Source organism: Rhinolophus ferrumequinum, chromosome 5, assembly GCF_004115265.2.
Source record: "Rhinolophus ferrumequinum isolate MPI-CBG mRhiFer1 chromosome 5, mRhiFer1_v1.p, whole genome shotgun sequence".
Lineage (NCBI taxonomy): Eukaryota > Metazoa > Chordata > Mammalia > Chiroptera > Rhinolophidae > Rhinolophus > Rhinolophus ferrumequinum.
The window spans coordinates 63,897,340-63,923,165 of NC_046288.1; positions in this window are offsets into that span (position 1 = coordinate 63,897,340).

Below are 25,826 nucleotides of genomic sequence, written 5' to 3' on the forward strand. Positions count from 1 at the left end.
CTGAAGAAAGGACTAGAAAACCAAATTGCAAGTGGTATAGAAACATATTGCCATTTCGCCAGTAAGCTATCACAAAAGTGAGAGCAGAAATACAAGAAAGAGGAATGCCACATAAACATCTCTACCAAAACTGACTAGAAAAATAAATAAAATTATAAATTAATAACTCAAATTCAAATATTAGCATGTAATACAGTTCTAGAAACTGTGACTCTTTTGCTTCTAATTTGAGCAAAGATAAAAAGCTACTGCATAGTAGAGCCATATGTAAACAATTCAAAGAAAGTGATGTTGAGAACATCGTTTTTCTGTACACTTAACTTTGAGTACATGTTTCATTCAGTATCCAGGGTATGTTATGTACAAAGCATAAACATACATTGGGAATTCATTGTCACTTGAGAGGAAATACAGCTTTTCAAGGATGGGGCCGTTTTTGTGCTGGGTTGATGGCTAAGCTACACAGTTGATTCCTAATAACACTTGGGTACATGAGTTTTGACAGCCAGGAAGTAATGGTTATTTATTTTAGTAGACTTTACTATCTTGTTTCTTCACTGACCTCAAGGTCTGTTTGCATACTCAGCAGTGGAGTAAATGTAAAAAATAAATACACAAATAAATAAAAATGAGAAAGCAACTCTGTAACAAGACATATACTTCCCTCAAATGATTTCCAGGAAATGATGAAAATTTCAAAAGTGCATATTATACAATACGGTTACAGAACCGAATAACTGAATATATAATATTACCAAGAAGTAGTCCACGTTAGCTTCTGTTAGTGGCATGAGGGCAGAGATGCTATTTTGCTCACTGTTGTATCTCCAGTGGTTAACAGAGTAGCTTGCAAGTAGGTATTCAATAAACATATGGACCCTGAATATCAGTGCATAATATGCGAATAGCAGAGAGTTTGCTTTTAAAAGCCCAGTCTGAAACATGCATATTAGCAGATATGATCAGCAATCTGTTGTTGAAAGCCTAATTCAATGGCAGGCAAAGGAGGTCTTCATATCCTCTTCTGAAGTCTCCAAGGTTGGTATCTTGACCTTGGCAGTCTGAGAGAGCTCACTGAGTAGGTCACGTGTAAAGTGAGAATTAAGTAGAAGGGTTAGTTAGGCAGGAAACATGGAGGATGGGGCAAGATAAGCACAGAGCAAAGATTCCTGGTATGTGGGCAATATTTTGAAAGGCTTAGAAATGAGAGATCATAATACACACACACACACTCTCTCTCTCACACACACACACACACACACACACACATTATAATTTAATTTAATGCTCCAAACATTAATATTCCTTACTGGCATTTCAAAGACTATTGATTTTTCAAATGTGCTACCATTTTATTTCTTTACTGATTTTCCAGGACAACCTATATCATAAGCACTACTCAAATTAAAGATTTAAGAATGTAATTTCTTAAATAAATAAATACATATTTATGCTTCATAATTCCCTGTGTAGTAATTTCAAATATAAGATCATAGAGTTGAACTGAAACTGGATCGTCTTTACCAGGCTTCAAAATGGAGGTACATAAATTATCTGCATAGTACTTATTTTTCAGTGATTTGGCAAAACACACTAGTTTAAGAAGCAGCATATTCATTGCCATACATTTCTCAATATTTAAATTCTCCTTATGTTGACGCAACTACGCTCCTATACATATCATACAAGCAGCTTCCATCTGCTCTCTAAAGCAAAAAGTACATGTCTGCTTTCAATTCTAAAATAGAAAGCCTCAAATATTTGCAGATGAACAAAATGTCTCTCTTTAGTGTTTGGTTTTTTAGAGTAAACACACCATTTGAAAATACTACTCCTGTAAAGTGATTTTATATGCCTAAATATCAATTTTGAGTTATTTAACTACATTTGCTTGTTGATTAATTTATTCTTTCATCCCTTAAGTAATTTATCCATCTAGCCCACTGTACATTCATCTTAGTAGCCAGATATGCTGTATGCCTCGACCGAGCTTCTATAAAAATCCAAGTGAGTATTTATGCTAATTAAAGAAGTGCAGGATGTATAATCCATAACAATTTTCCTTTAAGTAAAATAGATGCTTAATAAATGATTTCTGGTCTCAAATTGCTTTCTTTAGAACATTTTGATATTGACATTCAAATGTTTGTCAGCTTCTACTACTGAGCAATTACGTGATTAGAGTTAATAGGCATTTCTGATCTAACTAGACATAAAATTTAGACCAAATGTGGAACTATAGACAAATATAATAAATTAAAAAAATTCATCAAGCCATTATGTCGTATAATTGGTAAAAGAAAAACATAAATATCCATAAAGTTATTTCCTTGAAAAAATATCCCTCTGATTTCTGATTAGTCTATGTTTCTGTTATTTGTGTATATGTGATGACTTAGGTTTATTTTCTTCATTTTGAGGGTGGAAAATGTCAAGCTGTAATAAAAATAGAATAGTATAAGAAATTCCTGTGTATCTATTACTCAGCTTTAACAACCATCAACTCATGATTAATACAGTTTCAACTACACCCTACCCTCTACACCCTCCAATATCATATTATTTCATTCATAAATATTTCAATAGATATCTCTAAAGTTAAAAACTTTTTTTTAAATTAAAGTTTGTTGGGATGGCAACTCTTAGTAAAGTTACATAGATTTCAGGTGTATAATTCTGTAATACATCATCTATATAACACATTCTGTGTTCACCACCCAGAGTCAGATCTTCTTCCATCATCATATATTTGATCCCTTTTACACTCATCTAGCATCCCTTACTCTCTGGTAAAAAAAGTAGCCATGACAGCATTGTTATAATTAAAAAGTTATAACTTATAAAGCATCTTGTGACCAAATCAGACATCTTATAAATGTCAAATGTTTTCTTGTTTTGTCATTTATGATTATTTTATTTGAGTCAGTTTCAAAGTCTACACATTGCTGTTCATTAATGTCTTTTTTGGCTCTTTTAATGTATAGCTTCCTCCTATATTTCTCGTATGTTTCTTTTTCCTTATAATTTATTTGATGAGAAAATAAAGTTATTTATCATATAGTGTTACCACAACTTGTTTCTCTATCTCCTAAGTTTCCTATAAATTGTAGTTGATTGATATTTGATTTTGATATTTCAAGACATATAGTTATGACATCTATAAGTAAACTATACTGAATATGTAATGTGCTATATATATTTTATTTAAAATATGTTTTATTTAGGATATAATGTACAAAACCAATTCTCTAATTGAAATAATTACACTATATATTCATTCGATCTGTGACTCTCGGTTAAAAATATAAAGAACATGTTCTTATAAAAAAAGGATGACTGAAACATAGCAACTGTATTTAAGTTTTCTGAGTAATATATTCCAATAATTTAAATATATGTGCATAGACCATCTTCAATTTAAATTCTCTAATAAGAACTGCATTGCACTCTATACTGTTTAATTTAAATTGTTAGATATTTAAATAGATCTTTTGGGGGAAAACATTCCTGATTTAACCTGTAATGGTTCATGGTAGCCAGAAATATTTGGAAAAAAGTCTTTTAGCTTCTCATGTAGTTCTATTCATGTTATGAAAATAGAATTATCTCAAGGGATTGTGGCTGGTCAGAATCAGGCAATTCAGTTGAAGATTTTTATTTAAAATGATCTTTATTCTGACAAGTAATGGTAGATAAACATATTATTATTAATTACACAAAAAACTTTATAACAACATTAGAAGAAAAATTGAAATAAATCACCCCTGGTTCTACTGCTCAACCAGTTAAATTTTTAATTTTTACTAAGTTTTCTTTCAGTTTGTTTATGTAAGTATTAATCGTATATTTCTGCAACCTCAGAATAACTGCAATTCTCAAGTCTGCATTTTTATTGACCATTTTATATTAAGTAGAGTAGAATATAACAGTGATGAAGGGCTTTGGATTCAGGATTAAAGATGTGACCTGGAAGCTTAAAACTTTTGGGTCTTGACTTCCTCATTAAATAAATGAAAACATTTACCTTGTTATAGTTAAGTAAACTATTATACATAATATAGTTGGTATAATATAGATGAAAATAAGCAGTACATATATTACAAGTACTAAATTATGATTATTATGTTTATTATCAAAATCAACAGTTACAAAATGTTCTCGTGAATGAATTAATGGTCCCTATCATGCTATCACGGCCCTTAATCATCCCTATCCATATCAGTCATCACACAAATCTGCAGACTCGTAAACTCACTCTCATCCCTTACCCTCACTACCTGGAAGGCTATGCATACATATGAAACTGTCCCTTATCACACTCCTTCCCAACTTCTAAAACCATTCCCCTAGCTGAGAAAGAGAAATGCATCTCTGAGAGGGAGGAGATGGCCTAGATCTCACAACTAGGTCGTGGTGTTCTCCCACTGAACATAAAATTTTTCACAGACAAAACCATTGTGGCTGGATGGGTAAAAACAAAAACCAGACAACTTCAAAATCATGTCTGAACACAGATGAGAAACAGGACATTGTCCAAAACAGCAAAGTGATTGCATCTTCTTTTATACTGGCTACGAGGTGTGACTGGTGCTTCTTTACTGATCAGATTTAGCCTTACTTACTCTGTCTGATCTTCTAGATAGGAATTATTAAAACACCCAGTGAAAGTATTACTACACTTTTTCACAGTATCCAGTGTAGAGTCAAGTCCCTCTTACTGAACACTAAATAATCTAACACAAATCCAAAATCTATAATAAATCTTTTCTGACATTCTATCTCTGAAACACCCAGTGTTGCATTTTGGTACAAGTTGTAACAAGTCAATATGCCCGACTTTGTTGAACTACACCTGCCTTCCTTGTGGTTTTTGGCTGAAGGGTTTTGACAGAACACCCTGAATTTCAATGTCCATCAGAAGCAACATCTGCTGTATGCTCAAGGTGTTCCCTGAACCATCGTTTCATGATTTAGCCGAAGTAAAAATCATAATTTCCCGTGAGCTCATTGCTTCCTCTGAAGCTCCCTCAGATATGGCTGGCTTTTCTTCCTTAGTTTTCATATCATTGAGATTAGAGTTGGAAAAATGTCCTTATTGTCCGTTTCAAACAATTTTTCCTCCCACTTCCTTCTCCTCTTCAGCTTTGATCCATGTGCCACGCGATTACCTCATCTACCACATCTCATTGTTACCATCATCTGCCAACCCACAAACTTTCCACCCTCCTTACAATGATTTTATCTCCTGGGTCACTGTCACTATTTTCAATACGGTTTCTGTCTTTATTTTTGGCTACTTTCATGTTCACATAGATGATTTTTCCTCGAAACCCTGGCCTCTCAGTGCCTTGAATGACTTTTCCATTAATTTTTGTCTTCCACATATCTGAGCTACGTACATGGTCATGACCTAGACCTTGTTATTCCTTATTACCATGATCTCAATTTCATGCATGCCACTCTTTGACCACTACCTCCTGTCTTACTAGCTCAGTACCTTTAGTACGGCACTGCTGCAAACCTGGTGTGTGGCTGGAGAAAAGCAGATATCCAAACTGAATGTTCTCAGATTAAATGCAATAGTCAAAAACTTCAAGTGGACTAACTGTTGATGAAGCTAGGCAGTCATAGTATATATTCTTAATCCATTCTCTCTCCAGTCCCCTAGATGACTTTTTTGAACCTCCTCTTCTCCTCGTACACCAAATACATCCTCTGCATACTCACTTCCAGCTGATGACCTTCCTTCAGTTATTGCAACAATGGGAGAAATCAGAGGAGATTTTTCTAAGACTAAGTATTACTATGTTAGTGTTGTGTAATAAATTACCACAAACTTAGTGCCTTAAAGCAACAACCATAGTACCTCAGAGTTTCTGTGGGTCAGGAATCTGGGAAGAGTTTGTCTGGATAATCTGCTTCAGGTTGACACAAGGCTACAATTGTGTCAGGACAGAGCCAGGTGTCATCTAAGGGTTTACGAGGGAGAGATCCACTTCCAAGCTCACAGGGTTGTTGGCAGGATTTGGGTCTGTGAGGGGTCTTGTTCTGAGGATCTCAGCTCCTTGCTGGCCATCAGTCTAAGACCACCTTCAGTTTTTCTATCTAAGCCTCAATATATGATGGCTTATATCATCAAAGCCAGCAGGGGAGAGAATCAATAGGGTTGACTAGCAAGATAGAAGTTACAATCTAATGTAATCTTCTGTGGGTCAGGAATCTGGGAAGAGTTTGTCTGGATAATCTGCTTCAGGTTGACACAAGGCTACAATTGTGTCAGGACAGAGCCAGGTGTCATCTAAGGGTTTACGAGGGAGAGATCCACTTCCAAGCTCACAGGGTTGTTGGCAGGATTTGGGTCTGTGAGGGGTCTTGTTCTGAGGATCTCAGCTCCTTGCTGGCCATCAGTCTAAGACCACCTTCAGTTTTTCTATCTAAGCCTCAATATATGATGGCTTATATCATCAAAGCCAGCAGGGGAGAGAATCAATAGGGTTGACTAGCAAGATAGAAGTTACAATCTAATGTAATCACAAAAGTGACATCCTATCATCTTTGCTGTATTCTATTGATCAAAAGCAAATAATAAGCTGTGCCCACACTTACCAGGAGAGGCTTACACATGGACATTGATACCAGACAGCAGGTATATTTGTGGTCTATGAGACTTTGTTTGCAACAGATCACAAACGTCACATCTATCCACCTACTAGAATCTATACTCATCTTTCAAAAAAGTTTCCTGATCCATATCTTTTACCACCTAGCCAACGATTTATTTGTTAATACAACTTCTTGAAATTTTTTTTCTTTACTTACTGTGTCTAATTCCTCTCTTTTTTACTTCTCTTTTAAACCCACTCTGATTATACGCAATATTTAACTGGAATTACCCCTGTCAAGGTCACCTATTACCTGCATATTGCTAAATTCAACGGTAAATTTTAATCCCTCACTTTATTTAGCAGGAGTGTCTGACATGGCAGATTATTAGCCTCCTTGGAACATTTTTTTAATCGGCCTAGAATTCCATATACCAGTACTTTTGGCTTTGCTTGTCCCTCACTGAACACTCCTTCTCATTCTTTCCTGATGTTTTCCCTCCTCCAACCTTCATCTTGAGCAAAATCTTTACCAGTTATCTACATACTCTCCTCTTTTTTGTCATGTGGTGTTATAATGGTAAATACCAAGTATATGCTGAAATCTCCCAAATAATATTTTCAGTCTAAATGGCTCTGCTGAAAATCAGACTTGTATATTCAACAGCTTACTTAACACCTTCCTTTGCAGGCCTGCTATGTCTGAAATGGCACTCCTGATCATTTCACCTCCCACCCAAAATAATCAGCCAGCTCCCCCATTTGAGTTAAAAGCAAGTACATTGTTGCAGTTGCTCTTGGAGTATTGTGACTCCCCTTTCTCTGTCAGCCCCATATTCAACCATTTAGAAAATCCTATTGGCTCTACTTTCAGAATTTGAACATTTTCAGCCTGTCTACTGCAATCTCCTTTGCTTACGTCACCACCATCTTTGACCTGGATTAATGCAATAGCTTCCTAACGGATTTTGCAGTCATGTTCACAGCCTGTTATTAACATAATCATCAGAATGAACCTTTAAAATATAGGCAGGGTATATTATCTCTCTTCTCAAGACACTGCAGTGGTTGTCTGTTTCACTCAGAGTAACAATTAATACCCTCATCTTGCCCCTAACATCACACATCTTGCCTCTCGCCTACTGGCTTTATAGATACTGCTTTCTTCTTCCTCTATAAACTCTGGTCACACTGAGCCTTCTGGTTATGCCTAGATAAAAACCCAGTGCCTTTGCATATACTCCATTTGAAATATTCTCTCCTAATGTCTGCTTGGTTTACCTCCAAGACTCTTTTCAAGTCTCAGTTTCTCAGCAGGGCCCATCCTGGTCATTCATTCTATTTAGTGCTGCCACCTACTTCCAGCTACTGCTTGCACTCGTGAGCCACCTTCCTCCTCTCTACTTTTTCCCCAGCAGAATTCATAATCTTGTAACATACTATCTAATTTGCTTACTAATTGTGTTTATGGCATAATTTCGCTCCAGCGAAAGTTAGTTCTGAGAGGACAGCTAACTTTTTCTTATTTATTTATTTGTTTATTTATTTATTTAGGTCACTAATGTTTTGCAAGCATGTGGTGTGGTACCTGAAACACATTAGTCTGTCAAAAATATATATGTTGATTGAATGAATAAGTAAATGAATGCATAAATCATTTTGGGACAATGATATTAGACTGAATTAAATGGAAGTATTTACTCTCGTGCTCTGATTTCATGGAAATAGTCAAGGGATTATTAGGAGATCAAGTTTTGTTTTAGTTTTTTTTTTCCTTACTCCTCTGGGAATTAAGTGTCTTGTTTGAATAACACCACATTTTATCCCATAATACATTTTCTACACTTTTAAGACATGTCCTCACTATGAAGAGATTTGTTTTGACCAAATAAAGAAAAATTACACAAAGATTTACTTTTATTCCTACAGCCAGGGTAGGCTTTAACAAAAAGATTTTATCCTGAGGATTATTTAAATGGGTGCATAAAGAAATCTCATCCTGTTAGACTAAGTTCTGAGGAAAATAGAGTCAAAGGGAATTTATGGACCAATAGTTCATTGTGGACTTCAGTCTTGGCGAGACAAGGAAAGAAGCGAAGCAAAGATTAGGATGCATTACTGATCTGAGATCATAATAAGAGGAGCTGATTATTCTGTTTTACAGGATGTCTTCCAGTATAACCTTCTGTTTTTTGGAATAGTGTGTTCAGAGTAGAAAGAAAGCATAATTATCTATTTGCTTTAGTCTCCCATTGGTCAGTTTACCTCACAGGGTATGAATTCAGGCATTCTAGGCATTCTACGTTTTCGTGTAATTGGCATGAAAAGCAGATCCCAAGGTAGTCACGGAAGCAACTCTTTGAGGCTTGTGTTAGCAACACTGCACACGCTCCTTTGTCATTCAGCCTTGCAGGACCGGTTGGGAGGATGGGGGTTGGGTGTGGGATGAGTTTGCTTAAACTTACAGTGAGCAGACACTTCATGGTCTCCAGCTTGAGAGACAACAGGGACAGAAAGCACATTCTAAGGCATGACCCGTTGTTTCCATAAGTGATTGTGAAGGAAAAGTGTCAGGTGGCCACCAGACAGTGCCACAGTGTGAGGCCACTACCTTATATTGGTGATGAAACTCATAAACCTCCATCTGTAGTCTGCAGAAATTCTCCAGGTCCAGGCAATCATCCTGAAGGATCATCAGTAGCATTGAGCAGAAAACCATTGTCAAGTAAATCCAGGGCAATGCCTAAACACGATTCAGAACATCCTCAGCAACTGAAAATTTCCACTATCATTCTCATAATTCCGAACCATCCTCAGGCTGGGCTGGCTACAGCCTGTTTAAGTATTTTGAACAAATTTATATTTAGGTGTCCACCTTGTGTCAATTTTTTTTCTATATTTCCTAGGGGACTCTGTCACTTTACTTTGGATAACAATGAAAATATTATTTATAGTAGCCAGCTTCATGTGGCAACCTATGCCAGAGTCACCCTAGCCAGATGACCTTATTTGCATCCACTTTAAGACAACACACATTCTTGAAATAATTCTCAAATTATTGGTTTTGTGTCCTGCAGCTTTACTGTATTTGTTTATTCTTTCTAATAGTTTTTTGGTGGAGTCCTTAGGGTTTTCTGTATAAAGAATAAAGTCATATGCAAAAAAATGACAATTTGACTTCTTCATTCCCAGTTTAGATGCCTTTTAATGGAAATGCAATAGTATATTAACAAAAGCATATATCCCCGCAATTATTTTGAAATTTTCTATAAAGCTATACACCTCATGAATTACTTTTGCTTCTATATCATTCCGATAAAGGCACTTTAAAACTCATTGAAAATAAAACTTAGTAAGGATATTTTGGCACAATTAAGTGCTTTCAGAAGTGTTCATTATGTTTTACCCTCTTGATTTATCATGCACACATACAAAATTGATTTTCATAGAATTAACTAATTTAGCTCTTGAAATAGCAAAGCTGATACGAGCTTGTGATGGTTTTCCTCATTCAAAAAGTATTGTTAAAAAAAAATGAAAATTTGCAATTTCATAGTACTGCTGGCCATGATTATAACAAATTTAGGAATGATGCAGATCTTATTGTGCCAAGTAGAAACAGTAATTTTGTCATTAACATATATCCCATGATGCAGACCAAGTGCACAGAATTATTAGAATACAATTTGCCTGGGCCTTTTTCAATTTTGTGTGATAATTTACAAAGGAAACAAAATAGAAAAAGAAGAAACTTAGTTTCCCTGGGCTCCACAGAGAGAAACAGTGAATTTGCCATCTGTGGTCACACTGGGCCTTTGACTTCATCAACACAAGACCAGCCCACAACTGCACCGTTAGGTAGAACATTTACCTCTGCTTTGTTTGGAGGGCATAGTTTGCTAATTTAACTTGTTTCAACTTATTTAGCTTTAAATATCTTAGCTGCAAATGGATGAGGGTAGATAAGGATGATTGCTATTTGATGGTAGAGCAATCCTCTTCCTGTTTTCAATACAAAAAGGATAAATCCAAAAAAAATTTTTTTAGACGGGATAAATGTGCGTGGTACTCATACTTGAATAGATGAAGCCTTGTCTCACCAAGCCATCTGCGTGGAATTGAGGTTTCTTATTTATCTTATCTGTACACACACAAAAATAATTCAAATTGTCTCTGCTAGCCGTGGATCGTTATCGTAATTTTCAAGAAAAAAGGTTAAACATTACTATTATGAGAATCGATTGTTTTATTAGGATGAGAATAATGCAGCAATGCTTTCTCTGGAGCCTTCTTGTTTAAGACTGCGGAGGGAGTAGTGAAGGAGCATATAAAGAAGCCAAGGTGGGAACCGGAAAAGCTGACCTGACTGCTTCAAGGTGATCCTTGAAGGATCGTTCCATATTCATGTGTTCAACATCGCTTAAGGTAGTCAAGATCTCCCTGTGGTTATTTAGTCCGAAAACTCTATTTGAACACCTTGTTTGTGTCAGGCGATTTCAAAGGTAAACAGATTCAAAGGTAAACACGTGAGAGTTAGTTTTTATGCTTGTGGATCTTACAGCCTAAGGGAGGAGACATAAAAGTTAACAAACAAAAGGCGGACAGTCCCTTAGGGTGTAGTGTCAGAACTAATGCAGGGTTTGGCCAGATTAGCTGACTTGGACTATAATCCTAAAAGGTGTAAGAGAGATAGGGAAACCAAGATATAAACAAAGCATTCAGTGGGGTTTAAAATCAAGCACACATGGGTTCAAATCCAAGATCAACTATGTGTGAGGCAATACTGTGGTGGAAGAGAGCATCTCACACCAATGTGCCTGGATTCACATTTCAGCTGTATCATCTCTTGGCAACAGCACACTGACATGCTTACCTACTGCTATCCTTGTTACTGTTAGCTGTTGCTGTATACATCTTAAAATGACAATTCATTTTTTTATCTTGCTGTCCTATATATTAAATGGGCTCAATTGGTTCGTTGTCAGGTGGGGTCATCATGCAGATATCATAGTCAAATGTCAGTTGGGGCTACAGTCCTCTGAAAGCTTATCCGAGCTGGACTTGCAAAATGACCACACACAGGGCTGACAGTTGGCGCTGTCATCTGAGGCTCCCTTGGGGCTCTGAACAGAGTGACTGAGTCCCTGTAGCTTCTCCGAGTGCCGTGGGAAGGGCAGATGGACTTTGGGAGGGAACATCTTGAGAGTGAACGCTCTTTGAAGAGGCCTGACGGAAGCTTCAAGGAAGGAAAATGATAGAAGCTGAGTGTCTTAATCAAGGTCATATCACCTAGCAAGCAGAGAGGCAAGGTCTCATCTTGGACCTACTGACTCCAGAGTTTCTCAAGTATACTACTTAAATAATTGAGAAAACTAATATGCAACTGCATTTCAATATTTCAATTTTTAAAAGAAATCCTTTCAAATCTTAAGTGAATTGTCACATATTAGAGCAAGGGTAAAATAGAGATTATAATTTTATCTTTATACCATGCGTTTGATTATATATTGTTTTACTTTCATAATGTTTTTGGAGAAATAGTTCAAATTTAAGAATAGTTGTTCCTTAAACATTATATCTTTAAATAAGATATTTTGTGTCTTTGTCTAAATCTAACTTCTAAATAAAAATATTGAACTTTCCTGTAGGTGAAATTATCCACCATTAACCTGCTTATATAATTTGTTTGTTGATATGCAATACTAAACATTTTTTCCCAAAATTCCAACTTAATAGACAACAGTACATAGCAAGTTTCTAGCGTAATTATATATGAAAGAGTGACTATCATCATTTCAAATTAATATCTCAATGGAATATTTGGCGGAATATTACCAAAACTTTAAGTAAAGGCAATGTTTAATTACAAAAGCAACCAGTCAGTTCTTCCAAAAAGCATAATTTTAGAGGGCCACTAAACAAAAACACTCAGGAGAGTTATCTTTCTCTTAAAAGATAGGCCTATGTTCTTGCGTACTAATTAAATCATGCCTGTTTCATTTTAAAAGTACAGATATACAACTTGCCCTAAGGATACATTTTATTATCATGTGGAATATGAAATGTTATTCTGCTTCAGGAAATAAAAGCAATTTAATTTGAATCTCTTTGGAAACTAAAGCATCAGCACAGCTAGTCATCTGTAACATCCATAACTATTATCTTTTAGTAAACTATTTTTACTGTCATTAATATATGTAACATTTTTGTATTTTGAGCTCCTACATGGTTATGCTATTGCACCTTGCCCCTTATGGCTGGGGGAAAAAAAAAATCCCTTAGTGTCTGTGGTAAGACATTTTTGTTTAGCAGGTATTAGTTTAGACCACTCATAGTTTTATAAAGTAAGCAGAAGTAAAAAGCAGTAGGTATTCTGCAGACAGCCAGGTGGGGACTATTAGAATGCTTTTGAGATGAAAAATTCCATTATAATCTCCTGATCTTTCTAGATCAGTTTCACAGCCCATGTAGGCTTTAACCATCATAGCATGTTGCCTAACGGTGTTAATGGGAATTCATTTCTTCTAATTAAACACAGATGTAGATCTAAAATTTAAGAAAAAAAGAGAAGCTGTATTCCCTTGCCAAGCTTATAATTTTTTTTCTTTCTTTTTCTTCCTTTCTTTCTCTCTTTCTCTCTTTCTCTCTTTCTCTCTTTCTTTCTTTCTTTCTTTCTTTCTTTCTTTCTTTCTTTCTTTCTTTCTTTCTTTCTTTCTTTCTTTCTTCCTTCCTTCCTTCCTTCCTTCCTTCCTTCCTTCCTTCCTTCCTTCCTTCCTTCCTTCCTTCCTTTCCTCCCTCCCTCCCTCCCTCCCTCCCTTTTTCCCTCCCTGTCTTCTTGTTTGTTTGTTTGTTTGTTTGTTTGCATGCTACAGGGTCCTTAACAAGTACCCAGGAGCCTAACACAGATGCACATTAAATACTTGTTCTCTAATTACTAGGGTACCAATATAACTGCTCAACCATTCATTATACATTCTTCTCAACTTTGCAAAGCCCCAGAGACATGTGTATGAAGCACACCACTTGGCAACATTAATTGAACCCTATTAACTCATAAAATTTATGAAAAGTGCAGCTATTAATAATTTTTTTAAAAAAGTGCTCTTTCATTTAGTCCACTAAACCCACAATGTACAAATGATCATTTTCTTTGTGCTGTATGTTGGATATCAGACAATGCAGCTGCCCACAGATTGTTTATCAGAAATATATCAACAGGATTAATCTAGAATCCTGGTGGTTAAATTAGCCAGGCTAATTTACCATTTTGGAAGTTATGCACAGTGGTTGTTAGTTGTATAAGCATATCTGAATAGGATGCATAGCCAGGGAGTTAGGTTAAGAAAAAAAGTAAACAAAAACTAGCTCAGACATAACAAATCACTACACTCCCAATTTATTTACTTAGAACATAATTCACATTTAAATATTTACATTGGAAATCTACCTTTAGTAGCTTTTTTTTTTATGTTGGAAACAATACATTCTTCACGTCAGATACATTTTTCCCTACTTGTATATTTATTATTGCTGGATGTAATCCAAACCCCATAGCCTGGGTTCCCAGTGATCCACCTTGGTTTAGCAAGTCATTTCCAGTTTATCTCCAGATAATACACACATGAATCTCACCTTTAATTCAACTGAGCAATTGGCCGTTCTGTTCACGTCATCCCAATCTCCACACAGATACCTCTGTGGGTCTCTAATATGCTCCATCTCTCTTCCTTTTGAAAACATAAACCTTTGTGCTTCTAAAATTTATTCTAACTTTACAGCTCTCACTTTCGAAGTGATGTCTTCTATACACATTCATTGAATAAATATCATGTACTATATGTTTCACTAGTCACTGTAGATACATAGTTGATTCAGATGAAATATAAAACAAAATAGAAGATCAGACAGTTTAGTGGAGAAGGCAGTAGTAAACAATTAAATACACAAGGTATTAAATGAAAGAAAAGGGCTGGGAAAAAATGGTAGAAATTGAGACTGATGGAGTCCTGGGTTCCTGAGGCATCATATGGCTATCTAATTCATTTGTTATCTAGCATGCTTGTCTACTTATATATTTTATATATATATATATATATATTTTTTTTTTTTTTTCCGTTACCACTGACATTCAGTAATATATTAGTTTCAGGTGTACAGCATGGTGGTTAGACATTTATATAATTTATGCAGTGATTCCCCTGATTAGTCTAGTATCCACCTGGCACTATACATAGTTGTTGCAACATTATTGACTATATTCCCTATGCTTTACTTTACATCCCTGCGACTATTTTGAATTACCTGTTTGTATATTTTAATCCCTTTACCTTTTTCACCCAGCTCCCCAACCCCCCTCCCCTCTGGCAACCATCAGTTTATTCTCTGCATCTGTGAGTCTGCTTCTGTATTGTTTGTTCTTTTGTTGTTGTTGTTCTTTAGATTCCATATATAAATGAGATCATATGGTATTTATCTTTCTCAGTCTGACTTATTTCACTTAGCATAATACCCTCTAGGTCTATCCAGGTTGTTGCATTTCTACTTATATTTTTATGTATCTACATTTTTTTCTGCAATTGAATTGCTTTATATCTTTTTATCATACTTTCATATGAGAGACCATTATTTAAATATTTATTGATATAAAGAAGGTGCTGAAAATATAAGAATATCTGAATTCTTTGCTTGTTCTAGAATATTATTTGGTGATAAAAAGAAATTTCAATAGTAAAATAGATTATTCAGATTTCAGTTTTCTGTTTTGCTTATATCAACCTGAATGATGTTTCTCAACAAAATACTATCACTATGTATTGTGATTTTCCAGCCCTTTTCTTGCATTTAATACCTTGTGTATTTAATTGTTCACTATTCCCGTCTCCACTAAACTGTCACATCTTCATTTTGTTTTACTTTTCATCTGACTCAACTATGTATCATATATTATATATATTATATATTTTATATATATATATGTCATATGCATATATATGACATATATATATATATATATATAATATATATATAGTGAGAGTCAATAGTTTTCTCCGCATCCCAACTTATGACATTCCTTTGATGTTTTAGAGTACTGTAGTTTCAAAATTAATTTAAATTAATTTATCTTTCATTTATGTTCCATTAAATTAACAGAATACATTCAATAGTTCAAGAATACATTCAACTATTACAAAATAGTTGGCAGTCTTGCCAAGTATTTAACTGTATCCTTTGGGTTAAGAACAAATATATCATATATTATAAGTGTGAAACAAAAATACCATTTTCAAAAAACAAAGACAAGAGGATCTGGAAGTTTCTTTCCAATTTCATTTCATCAGTGACAGTTCTGATTGCTTGGGATGCAAACCTATGTTATATAGCAGGTCAAGGAGATGAAACATGTCTGTTATTTAGCAAGTTAAATTTTAAGTACGTATTCTTCAAAAAATACAAATTATTTGTCTAGTATTAATTTTGTTCTCCACATTGTGCTAGATACTTCACGTATCATGAAGGACACAAAAAGGTACAAAGACATGTAAGAGAGACATTTGGGATGCTAGGTAATAAATGGTATTGTAAGGTAAAGATATGGCATAGAGAGAACACAGAATCAGGATACAGGTACCTAACCCGCTCTCTGATTTTCTGGTTAATTTTTGCCTGTCAGACACATTTAAGTTTAAAGCTCAGAGCTGCTACAATGTAAAGCTGAAGTAGAATTTAAGAGGGAAAGCCTGTAGCATACTTTCTTTTTCCATTCGAACAGGGATGGAAATGTAGGGATATGTTAGACTAAAGTAGGAAGTTGTAGACAATGGTAAGTTTAGTCTATAAAACCCCCAAATTAATTGAAACCAATGAAGTATTTAACATACTAACTGTTATGGTTTTAACTAGGTTTTGTATTACCAAAATTACATCCCCTTCACAATATATATGTCAAACAATCCACTCTTGGACTATTATCCTGAATCATTTTCTGTTATTCATTCTAGGATCTCCACTCCACAAATCCTTTAACTCACTGAACTATCTACTATATTGACACTATCACTTTTCATCTCATCTATCAATTCTGTCATGTCTTTAATTTTTTCTTTACCACACTTAGATTATTTTGTTAATAAGTGGAAATGCTTATCAACCTACAAATTTAACTCCCTTTCCTTTTTCTTTCTCAGTGAGGCCATCTGGGAAACTCGAAACCTGATTAAGTCCAAGTCTCTGCCTTCTCCTTACCTGCACCCTGACTGTCCTTCAAATGTAGACTTTCTCCAGTAATTTTGTTTTCCTATTTTTTTCTCCTCAATCTTCAAACACTCCTCAATATTACTTGAAGGTACCAAATCATAGTTCATTAAGCAAATTAATTTATCAAATAAAAAGATTTTTTTCTCTCAACCATCAAATACACGCAACTGTACCCATATATGATGTATTCCATTTCAGTAAATGTACTCTTGTCCACATAGAGCTGAGGCTAGCATCTCCATTTTTTTTAATCGGACCACATTCCCTATTCTTTAAACCCACACAATTTTTCTGTTCACTCACATGATTTTTTTCTTTATATTGTATTCTTCCTATCATCACATGAACTGCATCAGTAACTACCATTTTAAAACACTTTGATGGGTGCAAGAAAAAAAATCATTCCTTGACCCTTTGCATTCCTCCAGCCATTCTCAAACCCTCTATTACCCTTTCACAGCAAAACTAATAGGAGCTATTTAAATTTATAATCCAAAAATTCCCATGTTTTATTATTTCTTTATTTCATTCAAACATACTTGCTTCTACCGACTCTATTGTAAATTTACTGGTAAAAACTATAAATTGCTTTCTTATTAAATTTAATAATCAACACTTGTTCCTTTCAATTTTCTTATTAAAAGAGTGTCTCCAGGTGAAAGAGAAAACACTTTCAGAGTTACCTGGCTAATTCATATCTACAAGTTCTATTTCTTAGGAAAACATTAACTGACCTTTATAAAGACAGATATACCTAAAATAGGCTTGAAGAGCAATACATACTTTTCCTTCATAGCATTTACAAGAGGTGTGTGTGTGTGTGTGTGTTAATTATTTATGAAAGAGAGAGAAAAATAGATGGTCACCTAAATCCTCACAGGAAGGAAGAGGAGAGGAAAATGGTCTTGCATTCAGCTTAGTGAATTTACAAATATATTTACTGAGCTTTTGGGGGTTCCCTAAAACATTTCTAAGGCTCAATACCTTGGGAAAAAGTTTCCAAATAGAGAAAAAAAATCAGTAAAAATGTACAGACTGTAAACCTGAATTGTCTGCAGTCCAGCTCAATTCCTTTATTCTGTGTAAGGCTACGGTAATTCAGAAAAAGACGGAAAGAGCACATGTGGAAGAAAGAGAAGCAATGATAATTAAGATAAAATATTATTTTACCACAGTTAAATAAAGCAAAAGTGATTTACTTCTTTAAAGGGGTTTCTAAAATTCTAGAATTTATTGGGTTATTTTTGATACTGATATTTAACAAGATAGAAACATACATTATCAGATGGGTATGTAACCTTCCCTGATTTCTTATAAGGTATGTGTTGTTTTTTTTTCTATTTGGAGAGGCTTTTGTGGTATGTTTCCCATGAAGACCACTTTAATTCTAATGTAAACTGGAATTTTCACAATTTACATTATCATTTAGGTTTCAGAAGGTTAAATAAAGGACAAGAGAGTATTCTTGATGCAGTAGAAAAATGAAACAACACAGTTTCCTCTTTTGACATAGATTCCTTCGTTCACTTTCCCTGGGTAATATCTCTATAGTATTCTTTAATCATCTGCCTCTTCCAGGCATTTTGCTTCATACTATTTTTTTCTTCATTTTTGAGAAGTATTTCTAATTCTATTAACATCTTGTGAAGAGACTCATTTGCATGTAATTAGTTTCTTTATAAAATAATTTCTCTTTCTGAAATCATGCACTAGCACATTATAGAACAATCAAATTATCAGCCTCTCTTCCAAGGATCGATTCAACACTGAGAAATTATGATGAGTGAAGTTCTCCATCATTAAAACTGCATACAAATTCTTTGGAGCTGTCAAATCAACTTCAATGGTTGTTATTTAATGTGTTTATGACTATCAGGAGTTAATGGCATTTTGTAACAAGATAGAATTTTCTAGGAAGTTAATCTTTCTGTGAGTGGAATACATGGCTGGAGACCTAACAAAGTCCAGAGGAGCAATCTTACTATTTTTAGGCTTTTGCTTGCTAACAGTAGCTAGTCTACCTTTCAAATCTACACATAAATGCTATAAGAGTTCTAACTGAAATCTGATAGATTTAAAGTCAGTGGATTTTTACCATTTAGTGCATTGATTTGTTAAATGAAAAGCTAATAAGAAGCAAGCAGCAGTTTCATTGTTTTCCTTCAGGTCTTATAAATTTTGATAGACTCTCCTTTTATCAATAGGCATATATTATTATTTTACCTGAAGATAAATGTGGATTAATTTGTTTTGATGCATTCCCATTAATAAATGTTAAGTAAAGTTTCAGGAATAAAATGTTGCCACCAAACAAGCAAGCAAAACCAAGATGGCACACACATAACAGTAGGGTTTATTTTTCTGCAGAAATCACCTCAGTTTCCAGATCAAAAGTAAAATGGATGGAGCAGACGTAGCTCTTCTGTTCCTTTTATTTCAGTATTTTTTAAACGGTACTGTGGTACCTGAGAATTTGTATTCTGTAAGACAGGTGTGGAGCTTGAGATTCTGCATTTCCCAAATGCTTCCTGGTGAGCAGATGCAACTGATCTTCTGACTCGATGACACTTTGAGTAGTGACAATTTATAACATACATATATCCAGCAAAGAAGTGTTTCCTATTGTTTGTAGTGACTTCTTTTCCGCGGATACTTTTGAAATCTCATCAGGCTTATTTTCTATATGCTCTGTGTACTAGTGATATTCTCCGCATCTAAATCTCTGGCTAGTCAGCCTGCAATTCTTGTGTTACGTTTAAACAAGTCAGAAATCTTACTTACCGAATAGGAATGTGGGATAATGGTGTTCTCAAATCTGTATCTGTGAAAAACTCTAAGCATGTTTACAGTGTGTAGAAATGTGTAAGATCCAAAATATTAACAGGTGTCTAGCATATGGACTAGAATTATGGTTAGTTGCCTGCTTGGGGGGAAATAAACCTCCTGAATTTTGACCTATATTTATGCCTGTTTATTTTAGTCTATTTAATCCAATGACGTATTTTCTTTCAAATTGGAAAGAATTGATCTCTAAACACAGGAAACAATGGCTCACTTATGCTATATATCACCCAACATACTGTACAATATAGATATTATAGTTGTTGACAACTGATTTCATTCTTATGTTGTTAGAAGCTCCTAATATCATATATGGTTTTGACAACTGCTCTTTTACTTGCTGACAAGTGGAAAAGGAAAGTGATTTCTTTATCTAGTCCCAAGGTAGTCCTGGCCAGTGTATGATTGTAACGGTCCAGTTGTTATACACAATATAACAGAGTAGTAGATTTCTATATTACTAATTTGGTAGTGGGTATTCTGTTGACCCCAATATAACAGTAGTAGTGTTTTTATTTTGGCAAATCCGAGATTTGTTCTGGAGGTAGAAAAGGTCATACTGGAAGTAGACTGCATACCAAGGATGGCAGAAAGAGAAATTAAGATTTTGGTTTGAGATGTCAACAGGAGATATATACTGTGTGTGTGTATGTGTGTGTATATGCTACACAATATGACATTTAAATGAAGAGATTGATTAAAGTCATCCTGGAAATGGGCATAGATTGAGAAGAGTTTATAAAACTCTAGTATCTTAAAACTCAGAGTAAAAACAAATGAAACTGCATATAAATGGCCAGTAATATAAGAAAAAAGAAGTCAAGACAGTGTCAAGAAAAGTCTTTCCAAAATAAAGACATGATAAACTCTATTATATGTTGTTGAGAAGTTAACTGACTAAAGAAAAGCATGCATTGGAATTATCAACAGAGAGATTTCTGTTAACTTTGAGAAGCGTTTGGAAAAGAGGCAAAGTTTTCCATAGTTTATTTGTTGATTCTCCCATAATCAAAAAATATCTTAAGGGCAGGACCTGAGTCTTAAATCTCATGACATACTGATTTACAGTGTAGGCAAAATGCAAGTCATTTCTTTGATTTGACTTATAAAGGAGAGTCTGAAAGAGTGTGAGAGTGCCTACTTATCTTTCTCCACAACAGGGACATGTAATTTGGTTTCTAACAAATTGATAAGATTTCTATATTACTAATTTGGTAGTGGGTATTCTGTTGACCCCAAAAATATAGGAATTCTGTTTATAAATAATGCTTCAGAGGAATTAATATCTCAAAATTCTGATACTAATATTAAAGAAATATATTATAACTCACATTATGCCATATTTATAAATTGTTATTTCCATGATTATATATAAACAAACATACTTTAACAGTTTAATTATTAATTCAAACCATAAAGAAAGATTAATGAATTCATCTTTAATTTAGGTTACCAGTGCATATGATTACCAGTGGAACTGAAACAGAAAGACTGTAGGCTAGTTCTTTAGACTCTGTTAGAGTGGTTCTGGGGTAAACTCCAGCCATATTTTATTTTAACAGCTTTATTGAGCTGTACAGCTGATATACGAAGAACTGCACACATTTAATGTGTACAGTTTGGTGAATTTGGACCATTTACAAACACCCATGATACCATTGCCACTCAAGGTAATAGACATATCCGATACCTCCCAGAGTTTCCTGTGTCCTTTATCTTTTGTCTGTTTGTTTTGGGGTAAGAACACTTAATGTGAGATCTACCCTCTCAACAAATTTCGAAGTGGACAACACCATACTTTTTATGATAGCTACACTGTTCTATAGCAGATCTATTGAAGCCATTTATCTAGCATAATTGAAATTTGATACCTATGGGACAACAATTCCCTGTTTCCCCCAATCCCTAACCTCTGGAAACCAGTATTGTATTCTCTACTTCCATCAGTTTAACTGTTCTAGATTCCTTTAATAAGTAGAATCAGTGGGTGTATATCTAAAATAATTAAAATTAGGATCTCGAGGAGATATCTGTACTCCCATGTTCATTGCAAGATTATTCACAATAGCCAAGAAATGAAACAACTCAAGTGTCCACTGACGGATAAATGGATAAAAAAAATGTGTAACACACACAACATGGATGAACCTGGAGGACATTAATAAGTGAAATAAGCCAGTCTCAGCCATTGTTTAATACAAGTTCCTCAGTTCTACTGATATGCACCAAATTTTGAAATTCACAGTGCTAAATTAATCCAAATACATAATAACAAAGTAAATAACACTTTTTAAATTCATTTCCAATATGGTTATTTAGAAAATTCACTTTTTTATATTTAAAATGTCATGCATATGGAATATATTCAGTGCTTAATAAAACTATATGTTTAATTCATTAGAAATATAATCTAACTTCTTAGTCTAGTCATGTTCCATGAAGACTATCTTGATACAACACATACGATTTGAATCTTTAAGTTGCATTTCTAACACATTTTTAAGTTTCTGATACATGTCCCCAAAACATGCATATATTCCCAGCATGCTACATACAAGCACATCATTTTACTGGTGGCTGAGCAGCTGGAGTTCTGTGATTTCCATCCTCAGACCTCAGGTCTGCTCCATCTTTGCTCTTCTAATCTGACCACAAACGACCTCAACCTTTACTCCATTTCACTTCTTCATATCTGCTTATTACTCATGGCTTTTGATGATGTGTAGTTTTGTTAATCATGGCATATATATATATATATATATATATATATATATATATAACATATAACTTAGTGTCAGTTTCTTTATTCATAATAAAGAATATGATTTGGCCCAAATAATTACTGAAATTCTTTGGGAAGATTTTTCTTTTTTCCCTTTTAGTCTCACTGGCTAATATCACTGGCTAATATCTTGTAATCCACTCAACGGTAACTGGAAATGATTTACATGACAACCAATATAGTCACCTGTGCATAAAGAACTGCTAGGCTGTTTCTTCAACAGCAGATTGTGGTTGAAGCAGTTTCCTTTCAAAAGAAATCTGTGCCTGTTAAAAGTGTTTGAAGGAGAAAACAAAAACAGCACAAAACAAAAACTCTACTACATCAGGATTAGTTGATGCATTCAATTCCTTGTAATTCACCAAAGCAATGATATCTTTACTTAAAGATGTGTTTATTATTTAAAACAAGGATTTAATGCATATTCATTTATTTAATTAAGACCTAAAAGCCAAGGCCAAATCACCATTTATTAAATATAAATCCATAAAATGCTTGTCACATAATTTCATGTTTTTAATGGAAGTTTTACTAGGTATAAAAAAGATTCAGTAATGATGAGAAATAACAAAAGTACATCAATTCAGAGATTCAATATAATAACACCTTTGTTGTACTTTTAACATAATATCTATTAAAATTAAGTAGACGTGGTTTTTTTTTCCTGAATAAATGGTTGCTGAACAAACACCATTTAAAAAAGTAATTATGCTGACACCTCACAATGCATTATTGAGTTAAAATTTAAAAATTAAAATTATGAAACTTACATATTATGAGCTTATTTAAGAAATCAAAAAATTTTTGTAAAGTATGTCTTTAATCTTAGTCTTTTCCTTTTAGTATTCCAGACAAAATTAATTTTGAAGTCTCAGTATATTGCAGTGTAATTTTTATATATATGCTTTCATAGAGAAAGTTCTAAACCAAGAAAAAAAATACTTGTTAATTAGTTTTGCTTTTAGTGTTAGCCTTAAACTTTTCAATTTTCAATTACCTCAGACATTTCATTAAGTTAAAAACAATTCATAGATGATTGCATTTTGGAAATAGCTCTATTTGAACAAACCATATATTTAACCAAGGAATAAATTCATAATGAATTGAAACTGAAATTTTGTAATTTGACTATATAACCTACATTAAAATCTCTAAAAAATCATTTTGTCAATTATAATTTCTTCCTTAATAAGACAAAATGCAATGTTACTTTCTGACCTTGAATTGTAATACGTTATGTTCAGTAATTAGTTTCTTCATTTAAAACTTGTTGCATTTTGAGAAATTTTATCACTTATATTGTAACTTCTTAAATTGAATGTGAACCAACTGCTAACTTCCAGTAATGAAAAAGAAAAAAAAAATATTGCTAAGTTTTATGACGAATATCTCAGTTAATGCCAATTCCCTAACTGAGAAGCCAGGAACACCCTCGCCCAGGCTCCTATTTCGTCCTGCCCTTTTTCACACTGTAAGTTAAGTGATTACTGCCTATTTTTCAATAACAGTGATGGTTTCCTACTTCTATTGATGGGTCCCAGGAAGACAGTCTGTTTTCCTTTATTCTTTATAAGGGATACCTCTTAGCACATTGACTTTCTTTATATTCTCTAAGATCAATTACAAAACAGATTTCCTTCAGTGGCATCTTACTTTCCTGCCCCTTCAGATAAACTGTTTCAAATGACTTTTGGACTTAGCTTATTAAAATTTTAATTGGCCTTGAAAGCATGTTTCAAATCAGAGAAGATTCTTCAAACCATACACTAACATATAGGGATTACTTGCAATAAACAAAGAATTGGCAGCAACTAACTCCTTCCATCCCATTTCCTAATCCCTGCTACTAGGACAGAATAGTTTCAGGCCTATGACATTCTTCCACTTGGACTAAATATGACTGACAGGAAATGTCATAATAGTCCCCCTTGAAAACTGCAGTGCACTTGTCTTTTAACCTACGCAGCCCTGGCCGTGAAAAGTTGAACCTACTTTGTGCCAACTGTAGCAGTTTAGTAATATACCAAGGCGGACCTCTTTATAGTACTTTCCCTTTACTAGTGCAACTGAGCAGACCATCTCCTCAGGAGTGATTGTTCTCCAAACATGTTATAGGCATACCTCATTTTACTGTGCTTTGCTTTATTGAGCGTCACAGATGTTGCATTTTTTTAACAAATTGAAGGCAAGACCCTCCACCAGCAAATATTACAATCACTTTCTCGTGATACTTTAGATGAGATACTTACTTTATTGTGATGCTTGCTTTATTGAGGTGGTCTGGAACTGAACCCGTAATATTTCCGAGATATGCCTGTACCTCAGAAGCAGAGAGCTTATTTTCCCTTCATACCTGGTTAGAAAAGAAAAGTGGTAGTGAAATCACTGTTGGCTCACTGTGTCCTTTTAGTTATAGAAACATAATGTGTTAATATTATAGGAATCACAACTATCCCCGGCAGTTTTCAGTGATACAAAGATTTCATTGATTATAAGCTACATTAATGTAAGAACAGATTTTTCTTATATCTGCCGAACCTAAAAAGGAATCTGAACATAATAGATACTCAAATATCATTATTGACCAAATTCCTAAATTCATGGTATGTTTAAATAAAAGCATATCTAACTTTGAAGTCTAAATATAGTCAATGAAAGGTTTTCTTTTTTAATTACTTTCTTTTAATCTCTTCCAAAGACACTCTCACAGACACACCCAGAAATAATGTTTTATCAGCTATCTGGGCATCCCTTAGCCCAGTCAAGTTGATACATAAAATTAACCACCACAACAGTTATCTACGATTTGCCATAATATAAATATGCAAATATTTAAAATAACCCAGAATTAAAAGTCTTCAATGCTAAACATGTCTTAAAAGAAATGTGATAGTTTACACATGAGTATACAATCTCAACCGATTTTTGGAAAAACTAGCAACATTTCCAAGTAAACCCTGTATTGATTGGAAGACAACAGTTGGATTCCAAACAATTTAGGCTATCCATCCAAAGCTTTTTCTCTGCTTTATAATTCCAATAAAAATTCGGACATAACTGCCCACTTAAATGATTTCTCTAGATTTCCTAATAGTAATGTGGATTAGAATATAAAACATATCACAAAGAAATATATTTCATTCAGAATGACATAAAAGCACATTGGGATCAGTTTTCTATTTTTCAATATTGATGGTGTGAATAATGCATTCACAGATGCTGTTTTGTTTTGTTTCTTTTGTTTCTTTTGATACTGTTCAGATAAAGGACCGCATTCTTTTCATTCACGATAAATCATTATTATACTTTGACTGTATTCTTATTGATTTCACTATTTCCCCCACCAA